Source organism: Sus scrofa, chromosome 11 (assembly GCF_054392235.1).
Source record: "Sus scrofa isolate SSC_HxYL_T2T_F1_AM1 chromosome 11, Sscrofa_HxYL_maternal_Yorkshire_Landrace_v2.0, whole genome shotgun sequence".
Lineage (NCBI taxonomy): Eukaryota > Metazoa > Chordata > Mammalia > Artiodactyla > Suidae > Sus > Sus scrofa.
This window is the reverse complement of record NC_139393.1, coordinates 78,793,746-78,808,931: the sequence shown is the minus strand read 5'-3', so window position 1 is coordinate 78,808,931 and position 15,186 is coordinate 78,793,746. Positions and strand designations below refer to the sequence as shown.

At 38.2% G+C, this 15,186-nt stretch overlaps 1 protein-coding gene and 1 long non-coding RNA gene across 3 annotated transcripts in view; one reads left to right on the top strand and one right to left on the bottom strand.

Moving 5' to 3' along the window:
- Positions 1-15,186, top strand: part of LOC102167506 (uncharacterized) — a 164,808-nt gene that overhangs the window by 107,350 nt on the left and 42,272 nt on the right. The gene's annotated exons all lie outside the window — the stretch shown is intronic.
- Positions 8,895-15,186, bottom strand: part of LOC146398708 (uncharacterized) — a 389,742-nt gene continuing 383,450 nt past the window's right edge. For both annotated transcript variants that reach the window (XR_014819879.1, XR_014819880.1), the window contains one exon: positions 8,895-9,179. The gene's annotated coding sequence lies outside the window, so the exon portion shown is untranslated. The remainder of the gene's footprint in view (positions 9,180-15,186) is intronic.

Genomic DNA, 15,186 nt, shown 5'->3' with positions numbered 1-15,186 from the left:
CCCAATGGAATCAACCTGATGTTAACACTTTCATCTTCCTGTTGCCTGTTAGTTTGTTTATACTGAGTATATAGATGCTAAATATTATTATTGGCAGTTACTTATTACATAAGAAAATTAAATTTTGAGAAATAGCTAAAAGTGCCAAAAAAACTAATCAATCTAAGAGGCAAGGTGACAGGGCAACCTAAAAATCTCAGATTTGGCAGGAAATTTGTCTAAGGAAGGAAGAATTGGATAAATTGTCATACTGTGGTTTGGCACACAGTCAAACATGACAAATTCAAGACAAAGATCATAGTATATTCCAGAAAAAGATGGGAACCAGAGACAGGCAATGATTGGAATTTGGGGCCTCTAATGATGTTACACAGAAGAAGAGAATATTGAAGGCTTACTGAGTTCCAGGTCTTCACAATGTTTGGGAGATACTCGTTCTCCAACCCCCTCCCCATGGAGGAAATGGAGGTTCAGAGAGGTCAGTTAACTTCTCAGGGCCACCCAGCTCCTGATCGAAAAAGCTGAGATTCAGACTCAAACCTGCCTCATTGCAAGCCTTCACCACTTTTCAACATACCATTCTGCTGATGTCTTTTATTGTCTTACTGGCCAAATCTCTGAAATATTAAAGATTGTGATCTCAACCCCCCCCCTTACATGTGCTTTTTCAACTTTTGCAATATTCTGTGTTCCATGTTCATGTAGAAAGTTGGTCAGATTCTCACAATTTCCCTTTTCTAAACCATGCAGGCCCCTGTTTTAAGACTCACCTTATACTCTCTGAGATTTCTCTAGGAGTGGGAGAGTGACAGGTACCAAGGAAATAAAATGAATGCAGGGGACTCACACAAAAGCAAAGGTTTTTTTTGAAAAACCACATGTAGTGATAAACATAAGCAAGAGAAAGATAAAGGCAAGATTCAGCAGTGTGGTTACCTCTGGGGAAAGGCAGAAAGATGTGATATGAAAACTTAGACACAATGTCATTCTTCACTGTTTTAGGGCTTAAGTTGGCAGAGAACTAGAAGGCATATACTCTGATATTAAGCTTTGTAAATTATATATGTGTTCATATACAACTTTGTTTTTTCATGTGTTACATTAAAATTTTAAAAAAATTAAAACAAGCCTAGAGCAGCAGGGCACCCTGGGCATGGTCCATACAACTAAGATCCTAAAGGAAGACCTCACTGGTCCCTCCTCCCTCTGAACCAAGCAAGACACAGATGATCCCACTGCTGTTCCACAGATGTGCTCTGTAGCTGATCACCGAGGGTTGATCAGCTGCAGAGCCCACCATGCTCCTGCAAGGGAGTAGCACACCATGAAGCAACTCTGACTTTCTTACCAATAATGCAGTGCAAGAACTCCTTTCTGGCTAAATGATGAAATGCCTCTCCCGTCCTCCATCCTCCTACGCTCTGCTCTGTTCTCCAGGCATGAAAATGGAATCCTTACAGTCAGTCCATCAAGGGAGCAATGCCAGCATCTTTGACTGGAACCTTGTCGGTACCATGCTGAAAGGGAGGCATTGTTGTTTGATGATACCTACTGGTAACATTGTTTTCTTTTAAGTAAAACAAACAACACTCACTCACCTAAAGCCAGATTCGTTAGGTTCTTTCCTTTGTCTAGGAAGTTGAGAAGTAGCATGCCTTTCCCTTTCAGCATGATAGCAGTTATGTAATGTTGCATTTACTTGTCTGAATGTTTAGCTAATGTCTACCTCCCCCAGGAGACTGTAAGTTTCATGAGGGCAGCTCTGTCCATGGACCAAGCATAGATTCTAGAACAGCGCAAGGGCTCAGAAGTGAGTGGCTGAGTGGATACATACATGAACAAAGATTTTAAGGTAGGAAATCTATATCCTGTATGCCCATTGCTATTCCCTCATGAGGATTAGACAAGAAATATATTAATAAGCCCAATTATCAATGGATAGAAAGTTTAGCCATTAAATCAGTGCATCAGCTAAATAGCACACCCTCCAGCCCACTCTCTTGGTAATACCTCAGATATTGGGTTATTACCAATTGCTGTGACCTCACAGTCATACCACAAGTATTCATTTTAATGGTATTGGCTGAATGATGTAATATATTTAGAAATAAAATTTCTATAATTATGCACAATATGTAGGAAAATTATTAGTATATACTTGTAATTATTATATCCATCCACTTCAAAAAGAATAAGTTGATTATAGGGAAATGAATCTCAAAAAAACACCATATATGATATATGATATATACATATATATGATATATAGAGATATATTTATAATCTGTATTTTTTCTGAAAAGCAATCTAATTTTAATTGTTTAAAATAATGATATGTATCTCACCGATAAGCATCTTTCATGTACTTTGCACAGGTATTAAAACACTGAATTATTCACTTTAAATAGATGATTTTTAGGGTATGAGAATAAAACTCAATAAAACTGTTTTAAAAAACCAAAATGTAAGAGTTTAAAACAAAGCTGAGAGCCACATGAAGAATGTCACTCATACTTCACAGTGTCTAGAAATCCTTGGTTAGAGGGTTATTTTAAAAGTTGCTTATAGAAGTATCTTAATTTCATAGGAATTGGCTATCTAATTATTAGCACTTCTACTAGAGGGAGTGCAAGGACTAGTGGGTTTAAAAATTACACTTGAGGAAGGAGATTCAACAGAGGGATTTTAAGATTCCCTTTGAAATTCTGGAAAGCGTATGATACACTTTCTCAACAGAGATTTTAAAGATGGGTTAGATGTCCACCTCTCATGGTGGACTCAACAAAGCCCGTATGAAGACCATTGATGATGGTAAAATTGTGCCAGCCTGGCTTAGGCTATGTGCCCAGGAGTTTGGTCAAATCCCAGTGTAGATGTTGCAGTGAGGCTGTGTTTTAGATGCAATTAGCGTGACTGAGGTGTTTATGTAAAAGCAGGTTGCCTTCCATCTGCCCACCTCCAATGAGTTGGAGGCCTTCAGAAAAAGACAGGTTCCTGGATGTAAAAGGAACTCTGCCTGAGGTTCCAGCCTGCCAGCCTGCCCCACACTCTAACACTGGCCAGCACCCACACTCCAGCCGGTCCAAAGTCTCTCATCTCCATGTCTCTCTCTCTCTCAGTCTCTTATCTCTTTCTCCCAAGAGTGCCAACTGCCGCAGCCAACATCAGGAGCTGCCTCTTATTCATTCCTGATGAAATAGGATAGTAATAAAACTAAAATGTGAAAATTCAGCCCACGTTGCTGTTTAGGTTTTAAATTTTCAAGGCCTAAGTATCTGACATCAGCACTGACTGGGCGAAATTTTTACAGTGCAGATGAGACCAGACACCTCAAAGCCTACGTGTGTGTGTGTCTTGTGACACACTCCTCTCTTCACACGATGGCAGAGGTGTTGGCCAAACTGCACATTGCTGGTGGCAGCTTCTATGCAAGGAGAAGACGAAAAAACTGATGTCTGTGATGCATCTGGGATGTTTCCGCCCATCGTCCGGTTTACATGCACGAAGAATTACGTAAGGGCAAAAACAAAAGTGTGATTCCCTGGATTTCTCCTTTGTTACTATACAAAGGTTCAGGAGTGTGTGAATAATTTATGTGCAAAGGAGAATATCAAATGTGATGATTTCAAAGACAATCTTCACAGAATTCACTTTATTATTTTTACCAGCGATAAAGGCCTTTGGCCAGGATAAGAATCCTACTCCCAAATTGCCTGTTACTGCAGCACTGCCGAGTGGGCTTCAGCGTCATTAAGAATCTATAGCACCTTCGGGAATAAAGGAGAGTTTATTTTCTGGGGGGGGCAAGCCCGTGCAAGCTTTGTTTCTCAAAACAATGGACACGCCAGCAGTAATGAAACAAAACTGAAAAGAAAACATAATGTGTTCAGCAGAAGAACCAAGACATTGCTAAGTATTAGGCAAAGCAAAGAGAGAATTAGAATGGACAAATGATTCGGCCAAGCTAGAAGACAGCTCAGCTGAGACTCCATTTTCACTTCCACGATTCTGTTTTTCTGTAAGGAAAAGGGACAGGCTAACACTTGGGAAATTATGAGGAGAATCACTGCTATGGATTCCTGGAGCGAAGAGGGATTAATTGTCTTCTTTGGCTAATTACACTTTCTTTTTTATTTTTTTTAGTACGGAGAGGAGAGTTTCTTCTCCTGTAATGATGGGTAATGTTCAAGGTCACAGATGATGTAATGACCTCACAGGTCGAGGCAGTTCCCATAGTTTCCGGGGGGGGGGGTGGGGGTCGGCAATGACTAGTTGCACTCCACCAACTCATCACTAAAACCAAGCAGTTCAATGAGCTCCCCCAAGACAAAGTTTTAAATATTCAACCAAAAGTCATTATTTTACTCATTTCACCTAAGGTCCTATAGTTTTTTGATCATTATAAATTCAGACAAAAAAGTGTCATTTACTTGAGTTTCCAAGTGCAGCCAGAGTTATCCTCAGATATGAATCATCATATGTGATACCAATAAAAACTAAAATCAAAGCACACAGGAGCTAAGCGCTCCTGACTCCGTTCCCAGGTCAGCTCAGGATTTATAGAGGAATTCTTTCCCCACATCCTTGTGACTTGATGACAGAGCTGCCTCGTATGATCTACAGGCACTCCTTGAAAGATGAAGTTCACTTACAAATCCTTATGGATTCAAATGGTCACTGGGAGAGTTTGAACCTGTAAATCATGCCTTCTTAGGGATGATAGCAATTTTTGCTCCTCTGTTTTGTATATCTGAAAATAATTTTAAAAGAACTTTTTTTCTTCTCTTTGTGAACTGGAGACGGGCATTTGCCATCTGCCTCCACGTGGATTGAATCCTGAGCCCCTGCAGCTCCCAACCCTCCACACCCTCTGAAAGGAGACCAGGGTGGAGCCCAGGAGTGAGGCCCTCTGTGCTCTGGGAAAACTGGCAGAACAGGTCTTCAGACAGTTCGGTATTTTCAGAAGATTTTATGATCCCAATCCTTGCATCTCCTGGTTCTAGAAAAGCACTGAAATCCTTCATGATGACAACTATTCCTCGTGACCAGCAGCTACCTTCTATAAGACGTGTGCTTAACCGCATGCATTGTTCCCTTCACCAAAACCCTGTATCTGCTGACTTTCCCTTCTGCCTCTTTGGAGGGATTCTCAGAGCTCTCTGACATGCTGCCTCCTGGGTGATAGTCCTTATTTAGCCCCAAATAAAACTTAACTCACAACTCTCATGTTGTGCTTTTTTTTTTTTTCAGCCAACCTGTTCAAAAATCTGTAACAGGGAGGAAAACATTCTATTAGAAAGAGAGGAAGGAAGAAAAGAAGGAAATTCTGCTTCCTGGGCGAGGAGGAAAAGAAGGAAAGAAAGAAGGGAAAAGAAGAGAGGATTTCCTGAGCAAAATAAAATCTTGGAAGAATCCCCAAACTGGCATAATGGAGCTGTGGGAGTGGGTCATAATCACTGAGGTGGTGGAACCCTTGAGCCGGTACCACCAGTCTTTGCACCAGTGACCCTAAGTTGTCTCCAAATGGAACACCGGAGTCAATATATGAAGGAATTTGCTGCAGTCTGTAGGGGTGGAAACCACCTTCTCCAGAAGACAAAGTAGGTAGAGACTCCACTTGGTCAGAAGCCCCATGAATTTCCTGAGTAATCACGGGAAACACGAACTCAAATCTGAAGTGGCTTTGACTGCAAGGCAAATCTAATTATCATTCAGTCTGAGGAAGTACACTCCCAGTTATTAATTTTGTTTAAACCATACTCTCTTTTAAAATGTGATCAAAACAAGAAAACAAAACATTGAAAAACTCAATATACCACAGATCTAAAAATTATATGGAACAGAAGAAAACATCAACATGATTATAATTAATATCCTCAGAGAGATTTCAAAGAACACTTAAAAAAACAAAAAAAAAAAAACCCACTAAAGCGTACTGCTATGGAAGGAAAAAAATTCAGAGCTCTCTGGTAGTATAAAATATAAATGTGATAAAATACAAACTTCACAGGTAGACAGAATAGCAACTCAGAGTTGGTAATTAAACACTGAGGTTCAAGCAGAACCATAGAATAAAGACAGAAATATTAAGAGCAAGAACAACAAAAAAGATAGTATATTTAACGGAGGAAAAATAATGCTGAAACCCAAGTTTTTCATACAAAAAAAAAGATGTGAGTATAATTCAGAAGAAAATAGAATAATTTATTTAAATTTCAGAGAAAAAATGCCTACCTTGACTATTTTGAAAAATCAGTCAAAAATAGTCTCAATAAAGACATTTGCAGAAAAAAACAGAAAATTCAAACACAGTAGGTCACATTAAAAGACATAAGAGTTCCCATTGTGGCTCAGCAGTAATGAAACTGATGAGCACCAGGAGGACTCAAGTTTGATCCCGGATCTTGCTCAGTGTGTTAAGGAACCAGTGTTGCTATGAGCTGTGGTGTAGGTTACAAGGCTCGGATCCCACATGGCTGTGGCTGTGCCATAGGCTGGCAGCTGCAGCTCCACTTGACCCCTAGCCTGGGAACTTCCATATGCTGTGGGTGTGGCCCTAATAAATAAATAAATAACATTAACTTTTTTTTCATGAACAAGGACTATGATCTCAGAGTAAAGCATAAAAATGAAGGAAAAAATTAAGATCAATAGTAAATCAAAGGTGAAATGTGTGTGGGAAAATTAGAGAATTGATCATATAAAATAGCAATAATAATTTGGGGTTTAAATATTTTGAAATAAAACGCATGACAACAATAGAGAAATTAAATGGATTGGCACTGTTCTAAGTTTCTTTCATTGTTTTGGAAGTACCAGGTATTATTGGACATTAATGGACAAGATTATGATCAAGATTATTGTTGTCAATTCTAGGGTAACTTCTGAAAAATAGTCAAAGGATATATAACTGATTAATAGAAAAAATTAAAATGAAATATGAGAAATTTTGATTAATCTAAAAAGGCAAGAGAAGTTCCATGGTGGCTCAAGAGTTAAGGGTCCAGTGTTTTCACTGCTGAGGCCCAGGTTCGATCCCTGGCCCAGGAACTTCCTCATGCCACAGGTGCAGCCAAAAAAAAAAAAAAAAAAGGCAAGAACAAGAATAGATATTAATAGATGACATGTGAGAAAAAATAAATGAATACTAAAATGGTAAATTTGAATCCAAACATATCAGGAACCACATTAAATTTTAAGTGTGTTAAAAGTTTACCAAACTAGATACAAAACAAACTTTAATTATACTCTGCACACACACACACAAAATCAGGCCTTAAATTTAAAGATACAGAAAATTTAAAGTAAAATGATGAAAAAATATATACCATTCAAACATTAAGAGTAAGAAAGCTAATACAGTTATGCTAAAGAAGCATTACTAAAAATACAGAACAAATAATAATAAAATGTCAATAAAGCAAGAAAATATAAAATTTCTAACTTCCCAGGCTACTAATGACATAAATTTTAAATATTTAAAGTAATGGCTGAAAGAAATAAAAAGGAAAATAGAGAAATCTTTTATCCTAATGGGATATTTTAACATACTTCTCTGAATAACTGCTAGCAAGCCAAGCAAAAAAAAAAAACCAATTTCGTAAGAATATACAATACTTAACATGATTAACCCAGATGCCCTGCATGGAACACTGCACACAGAAAGTGCATTCTGCACATAATTTCAGGTGCAGGTGAAACAGATACCAAAATTAAACATATGCAAGGCCATAAACCTAATCTCAACAAAATTTAAAAATTGAAATCACACACAAAATATATCTGGACAGTAGTGGAAATAAGCTAGGAATCAATAACAAAAGAAGAAGGAGAAGAAACAAATACAGTAAAAACCAAACAATGTGTTTCTAAATAACCTATGAATCAAATAAACATCAGTGAAAATCACAAAAAAACCTTTAAACTGAATGAAAAAATAACATACTATAAACGAAAGATAAAACTCCTATTTCGCTTTACTATGTTAGAAGAAATAACTTTGCAGTCTCAGGATCTATTTGCACAAGATGCCTAACTTTGTATAAAGAAGAAATATTTACCCTCAAATTGACCTGGTCTTTTTAAGTCTTCCTCTGGTGGAGATGGGTGCAGCGTTGAAGAAAAAAGTATTGTTACTGGAAAATATGTTTGGCTTTTTGATCTGGAAGGAATTTTTGCTGTTTTATGCTTTCTCAGTGACTAGTCTCATTTCTGTCATTCATTGTGACAGTTGGGAAGACTTAACCCAAAGCAGTTTTTTGGTTTGGTTTGGTTTGTGAGGTTTCTGCTTGTTTCTGCTTGTCTTTGGAGTTAGCATTCTTTATTCACACCAAAGGTTGTTGAGAGGGTAGCTCTGACTACACTGCTCCAGTCCTGCTTGATGAAGCTGCTGACCATGAAGGGTGCAACCCCACATTCCCAGGAAGGGATAGCCAGTAAAGGGGACCCATTTTGCCATCCTCGTGGTCCCCACCTTATTCCCTTGAGATATTCCTTCTTGGGGGTGGTAACAGACGTCATCTTTGTCTTGACACCCACAACAGTGTGTCTCCACAAAGGAGGAAGAGGGAGCTGCTTTGGAAGGTCAAGGTCAGACAGCGTGCTGATCAGGATGAATTCTTTCCCTTACCTTGAACCTCCTTCTAGGCTTTTTGTGAATATCTGTATTCTTGAGTCGTTTTGCTTACAGGTGGAGGGAAAGGACAGCAATTTGACCCAGGGAAGCAGAAGGGAAGGAGGCCTAAAGGCTTCTAACAAAGTTTAGCAAAAGACAACACAGCCCAATACTGTGTTGAAAGTATTAGTCATAAAAAACTTAAAAATCTGAAAAATATTATTCTCCCTGTCTCTGGGGAAAACAAGGCACACAGGCAAATACAAATTCTGCACACAACTTTCTAGAATGCCTGATGTTTATTTATGAACATTGATTTCTGGCTTTGACACAAAAAAGGAGGAAGAAGAAGGGAGAGGGGGGAGGAGGAGAAGAAGCAAATTAAAACTACCATAAGAAAGTCAATAGAAACGCATACTTTTAAATATACCAACCTACTGAAAGCTCCAATTTTTCGATATCTTCCCAGACTCAGCACTCAACACGTTAATGCCATGAATTGTTCTTCCTTCACGTAAAGATCTGTCATCAACAATGCCTTTCTTTTTTCCATGTAGCATATTCACTGAAGCAAGACAGGGAAGAGAAAGGTAAAAAGAAATCTCACCACATTTAAGATCATGTACTTGATAAAACAGTTTTCTTAGCCAGACAATGTGTGAAATTCTTTTCATGGTTTTTAGTTTAAGTAATTTGATCAGATCACCATTCAGCCTGTCGCCCAGAGCTGCTCCATTATGCTGAGTGCTTCTCCAAAACTGTTTTCCTCCCATTCAACTGCTTCTCCACTGATGGAACAAAAAGATTAGCAGGATTGGGTGTCTTTCATTTGTTCCTTTCTATTAGGCAAGACTCTATTACTCACATGTTGGGAAAAGCCTTGTGTAAGATTTTTTAAATGTTTTATTTCATTCTATTTTTGAAAGGTTCAGATGTTTTCCCCTACCAACTTCCATCCTATTGCAAAAAGTCTATATATATTCTCAACAATGTAAAAGATGAGCTTCTAAATTTTTTCACCTCTAACTTGGTTAATGCTCAAGAATACATCATTTAACTATATTTATTACCATTTGCTTTCTTTCCCCGGTAGTCCTGAGGACTATGTCTCTGAAACATATTATTTTCCTCTGATTTGAGATTTTCCACTTCAAGTCCAAAAAATAGCTCTTTCTGTACTGTTTGGTTAAGCTATTAATTTGGAGGGAAGAGAAGAAAATAAAAAAGGAAGAAAAATAAACACAAACCAATTCATTCAGTACCTCCTGTGTTTCAAGGAATATGTGAGAAAATGTCATTTTCTTTCATTTGATCCTCTTGTCAGTTCTGATTCAGAGATGTGTAATCAAATGGGCTCAGCCTTGAGTAGCCGATTAGTGAACTAGCTATTGAGGGCCTCCTTGCTAAGATGTAGCTGACTCAGAGTCCCACCTCTGTAACCATGGTAATCATTCTCCTTCTCTCCACCCACTCCATGGGCCCAGCTGACATCTTGGGAACTCAGCTCCAGACCTGTCGAGTTGACCACCTTCTTCAAGCTAGTTAGGGGAACATACGCATCTGATTCAGCTGCCGGGGCCCTCCGTGAGAATGGGATTCCCACTCAGGATTCTGACAGCTGGCTTCCAAACTAGTGAAACCCTCCAGCCTGTTAAAAAAAAAAAACAAAACACCCCAAACCCTTTGGCCTTCACTTCATCACCTACTCCTGCTCCTCCCTCAACTCTGTGGTCCTTTGCGTTTGTCTTTCAAATGGGAACGTTTCTTGAGAATGAAAGAGTGCATTTTTAATGATTATGAGAAGACAACAGGCATTAATTGTGACTGTCCCATGCAAACCTGGACTGATGATTGGTCTGGAGCCATGCTGCTTTTCTGTTAGCACCAAAAAGGGTTTTGTGAACAGTTTTGCTTTCTCCCTTCTTCCTTTGGGTTGAGTCTGCAGTTCCTTTCCTAAAGTCAGAAGGTAGGCAGTTCGCTCAGTGTTGAGTCTTTTGTTCTCTGTAATTTAGGAATGTAATGCTATAACTATATGCATGTTTAGCCATACAGTGTTTTCATTATTTTTGAGAATCTTGCTATATTGCCCTTTTATGTAGATAATTAATATGAATATTCAAGTCCTTGAGAAACAAGACCATTCTCCAGTTGGGGAAAAAATAGTTCAGTTTTGTGCATTTAAAAATTTTTAACTATATTGAAGTCATGCAGTTAATGAGATGGTTGTTTTAAAATACTTTACTAGGGTAATGAATTTATCAACTTTTTCGTACAATAATGTCATTTTTTAGCCTTAAGTATTTTCTACTATGACATTAGGTGCTTATAAATTTAGTCTATTTTTATCTTTTCCCAGTAAATTGGAGGGTTATGCTGACTTTCTTCATCCCTAGGAGTGTTTTTGTCTTTAAATCCATGCTGTCTGATACTTATATAGCTACAGCATACTTATTTTTTTGCAGTATATAATTTTCTACACCCTTTTATGTTTTCTTAGGTTTAATATACGTCTTGTAAAGAATATATGCAGTTGAGTATTTTTATGTAATCTGGAAAACTATGTTTTACAACTTATAAATTAAGCCTTATGTTGTGGTTATGGATATATTTTAAAGTATGTTTGTGATCACATTTTGCTTTTTTCTGAGTTTCTTATTTTTTGTCCTCTCCTGCCTTCCTTTGGGTCGTTATTTGGATTCTACTTTTCTCCACCAGTTGTGGAGACATCCCATCTGTGTTCAACATGCATACACATCTGAAATGCAGAGATATTATCTTTATCTTCATCTGGATCAATGACATTATCTAGGAGCTTTAACTTTCATCCCCTCTCCCTGTTTTACGTACCATTGTGTTCTCTCTTCTTGTTTTCCAGCAAATACACCATTATGTTATTGTTTTATGCAGTCTTGTGTGTACAGGGTCCCTCACACTTAACCTTTTTTTTTTTTTTTTGATTAATATTGTTTTTCTTCCTGAAGTATCTTCTTTAGAAATGCCTTTAGTAAATGTTCTGTGCTTCTGTGAAGGTGTCTTTATTCGGCATTACTTCTTGACTTTTACTTCTCTGGTTTTACAGTCCTACTTTGTTATTTTCTCTCACCACTTTGAAGGTACAATTATACTATGCTGTTGCTTCTGCCATTGTGCTGGAAGGTGCCTCTGATTCTGGTTGTCATTCCTTTGCAGGTAATTTGTCTTTTCTTCGTAATTTCTGTCAAATCTTTCATTGTCTTGGGTGTTTTGCAGTTTGATGTACGTAGGCATGAATATCTTTCTTATTTCTACCTAGGATTCAGTGAATCTGAGGATGAATGACTTTAATTATGGATAAATTTTATCCACTAACTTTATAAGCAATGCCTGTAACCTCTTCTCTCTCTTTCTGAAAATGCTATCAAATTTGTGTTAGACTTTCAAAGCTTCATAACTCTTAACCTCTCTTCCACATGTTATATATCTTTTCTCCAAAGTTTCAAAGATTTCTTCAGCAGTATCATCCAATTCTCTCTTTAGCTGTTTCTTTTTTTTTTTTTTTTTTTTTTGCTTTTTAGGACTGCACCCATGGCACATGGAAGTTCCCAGGCTAGGGGTCAAATTGGAGCTACAGCTGCTGGCCTACTCCACAGCCACAGCAATGAGGGTTCTGAGCCATGTCTGCAACCTACACCACAGCTCACGGCAATGCCACATCTCCAACCCACTGAGCGAGACCAGGGATTGAACCCGCATCCTCATGGATACTAGTCAGATTCATTTCCTCTGTTCCACAATGGGAACTCCCTCTTTTGCTGTTTCTAATCAACTTAATGAACTACTGAGTTTTTTATTTCACTAGTTATATTTTTCATTTATAAAATTCTATTTGGTTCTTTTGCAAATCTACTGAAAAATTTTTTTCTCTCATCTCTAAACACTTTTTCTACTACGTATTTTACTTCTTTTTCTAAACAAAGTTATTTTATCTATACCTATATTTTGTAATATTTTAATTCCTTGATATTATTTGATCATATTCTGTTATTTATAGTTTCTACTGCTTTCAGTTATGATTGCTCCCCTGATCATGTGTTGTGTGTGTAATTTAGGATTATCAATGTATAGCTGGCTGACTTTGGTCAGTAATAATGTTTGGGCACCTGGGTTGAGGATGTTTTCTCCAGAGCATCCTGCTTGCTTTAATTGAATGCCCCAGGGCATTGCCACCCTGTCAGTCATTTAAATTAATTCTTGGTTTAGGCTTTCCTAAGTCATGAAATTATGGTAATTATCCAAAGAAGGGAGAAATTTTTGTTAAAGTATTAATTTTCCACTTGGTGCCAAGACTAAGGCAGACATGTTATCCTACTATCACGCTTTTCCAAAGGTCAGTTGTTCGTTTCTTGGCCTGCCTTTCCATGAGTATGTGGCACATCTTTAGGGAGAGAAATTCAAATTCCTGTCTTCATCTTCTGCAGGGTCAAGGACTTGTCTTCTGTTTCTGTGTAGCCAGCCCAGGAGAGTTAAAGCACCAGAGCTTGCCTAACACTCTGTTATCTGCTCTGTCTCAAGTTTGGACCGCTGGAAATGTCTTGCATTGCATTTATGTATTTACACACTTTCTTACTCTCACATTCTTAGGGAACTTCACTGTGTACTTAAAATTATGTTTCTGTATTTTATCCAATATTTGTAGATATTTAGTATGGAAAGTGTATTCGGAACATTTAGTCTTATCATATTGTTATGAGCCGAACTCTGAAATATGACATTTGTCAAAGGGTCAGTTCGCTACTTTTGAGAAATTTCTCTTACCTATCCACATCTTTAACTTGGGAAATCAACAAGATCTGGAAGGGGAGACTTTTAGCATTAAAATTAAAGGTCCTTCTCAAGGAAGTCATGGTTCCTAATCTTTCGTAAAACCCTTAAGAAATGGTAAGCGGACAGAAACAGCTGAATTAATAATTCCCTGCCTTTTAGAGAAGAATCAGATGCCCTCCTAAGGAATCTAGGGACACCAACTTATGAGGTGGTCAAAATATAGGATTTAAGGCAACTTTTATTATGAACACTTAATTCAATTCCTTTCCTCCACCTCCTTTTTATTACTACTGTTTTTCTTGTTGTTGTTTTGAGTACAGCTCTTCCTACACCTGCATGAACGTGCTCCACCCCCAATATTTTATCTTACTCAGTGGCTTATCTAGTTTCTGGAAATGAGATCCGCTTTCAGCATCTTGTAAGAGATGGTCTATATGCTGCCTCCCCATCACACCTTCAACTTCCTTCCTTTGATCAGTGAGTCCTCGACTCCATAATCTAATAATGTGTGTGGATCACACTGGGTAAAAGCAAGAGGGAAACAGTTATTTTTCCTAAATTCTAAGTTATAAGACTGGTAAGACACATTGGGCTACACTTGCAATATCATCTACAGCGCTGGCTCCAAGAAGAGAAATGTAGCTAAAATATCTTTCAGACTTATTACACCCGATACAATGTAATACTACCATAAAATGTGTATTAAATGGGTTCTTGGATGGCTTTTTCATTTGTATGTGTATTTCTCATGCTAAATTCTGAGAGGAAAGCTTTCCTCTCATTCTTCAATACCTCCCATTAGAGTTTCACCTGATGGCAACACATTCTGTATTTCAGTTCTCCATAAAAATTAGCTCTGCTCGGAGTTCCTATCATGGCACAGTGGAAGCGAATCCGACTAGGACCCATGAGGTTGCAGGTTCAATCCCTGGCCTCACTCAGTGGGTTAAGGATCCGGCATTGCCATGAACTGTGGTGTAGGTGGCAGATGAGGCTCAGATCTGGCATTGCTGTGGCTGTAGGTAGGCCAGCAGCTGTAGCTCCGATAAGACCCCTAGCCTGGGAACCTCTATATGCAGCAGGTGCAGCCCCAAAAAGAAAAAAGAAAAAAATTAGCTCTGCTGTGGGGGAGACAGACCATAGAAATTTAAAAGGTCATAGAAACAATCCCATGTACTAAAATGTACCACACACCTTAGCAAAGGGAGTACAAGCATTAAGACACATGGCAGCTCAATTGCCAGGTGATGGAAGCAAATCTATCAAGAAGAGATTCCTCTTGTGCCAGATAACTCTGGAGAGCCTCCCAAAGGCTGGAAAAGAGAAGAGTGAGCAATCCATGTTCCCTTCTACTAAAGTAAGAAAGAGGAATAAAGGCAAATAATTTCTGAATATAAACAAACGTTGGTACTAAAATCCTGATTTCTCAAAGATAAACATTTTAAAACTTTTCGCAAGATCGCCAAGGAATATGATCCTTAACTTCAGTGCACCTAAAGCTGGAAAGGGAGGCTTTTCAGAGTATAGTCTAAGAAAGCTACCAGCTCTGAAGATAGACCTCCATTAGCTCTGCTGTTAAGTATGTCCTTCAGGAGGGTGGCATTTAGCTTGGCATGGCACATCCAGCATCTATCAGGGAGTTTTTTCTAGACCAAAAGAGAATTCTGACACAGCAGTTGTGTCTACAAGTTCTCTAATTCAAGTGATCTAAGATGAGTTGGGGCTAACTTCTAAGATAGCCAAAGACCAATTTGTAAAAATGAGCATGG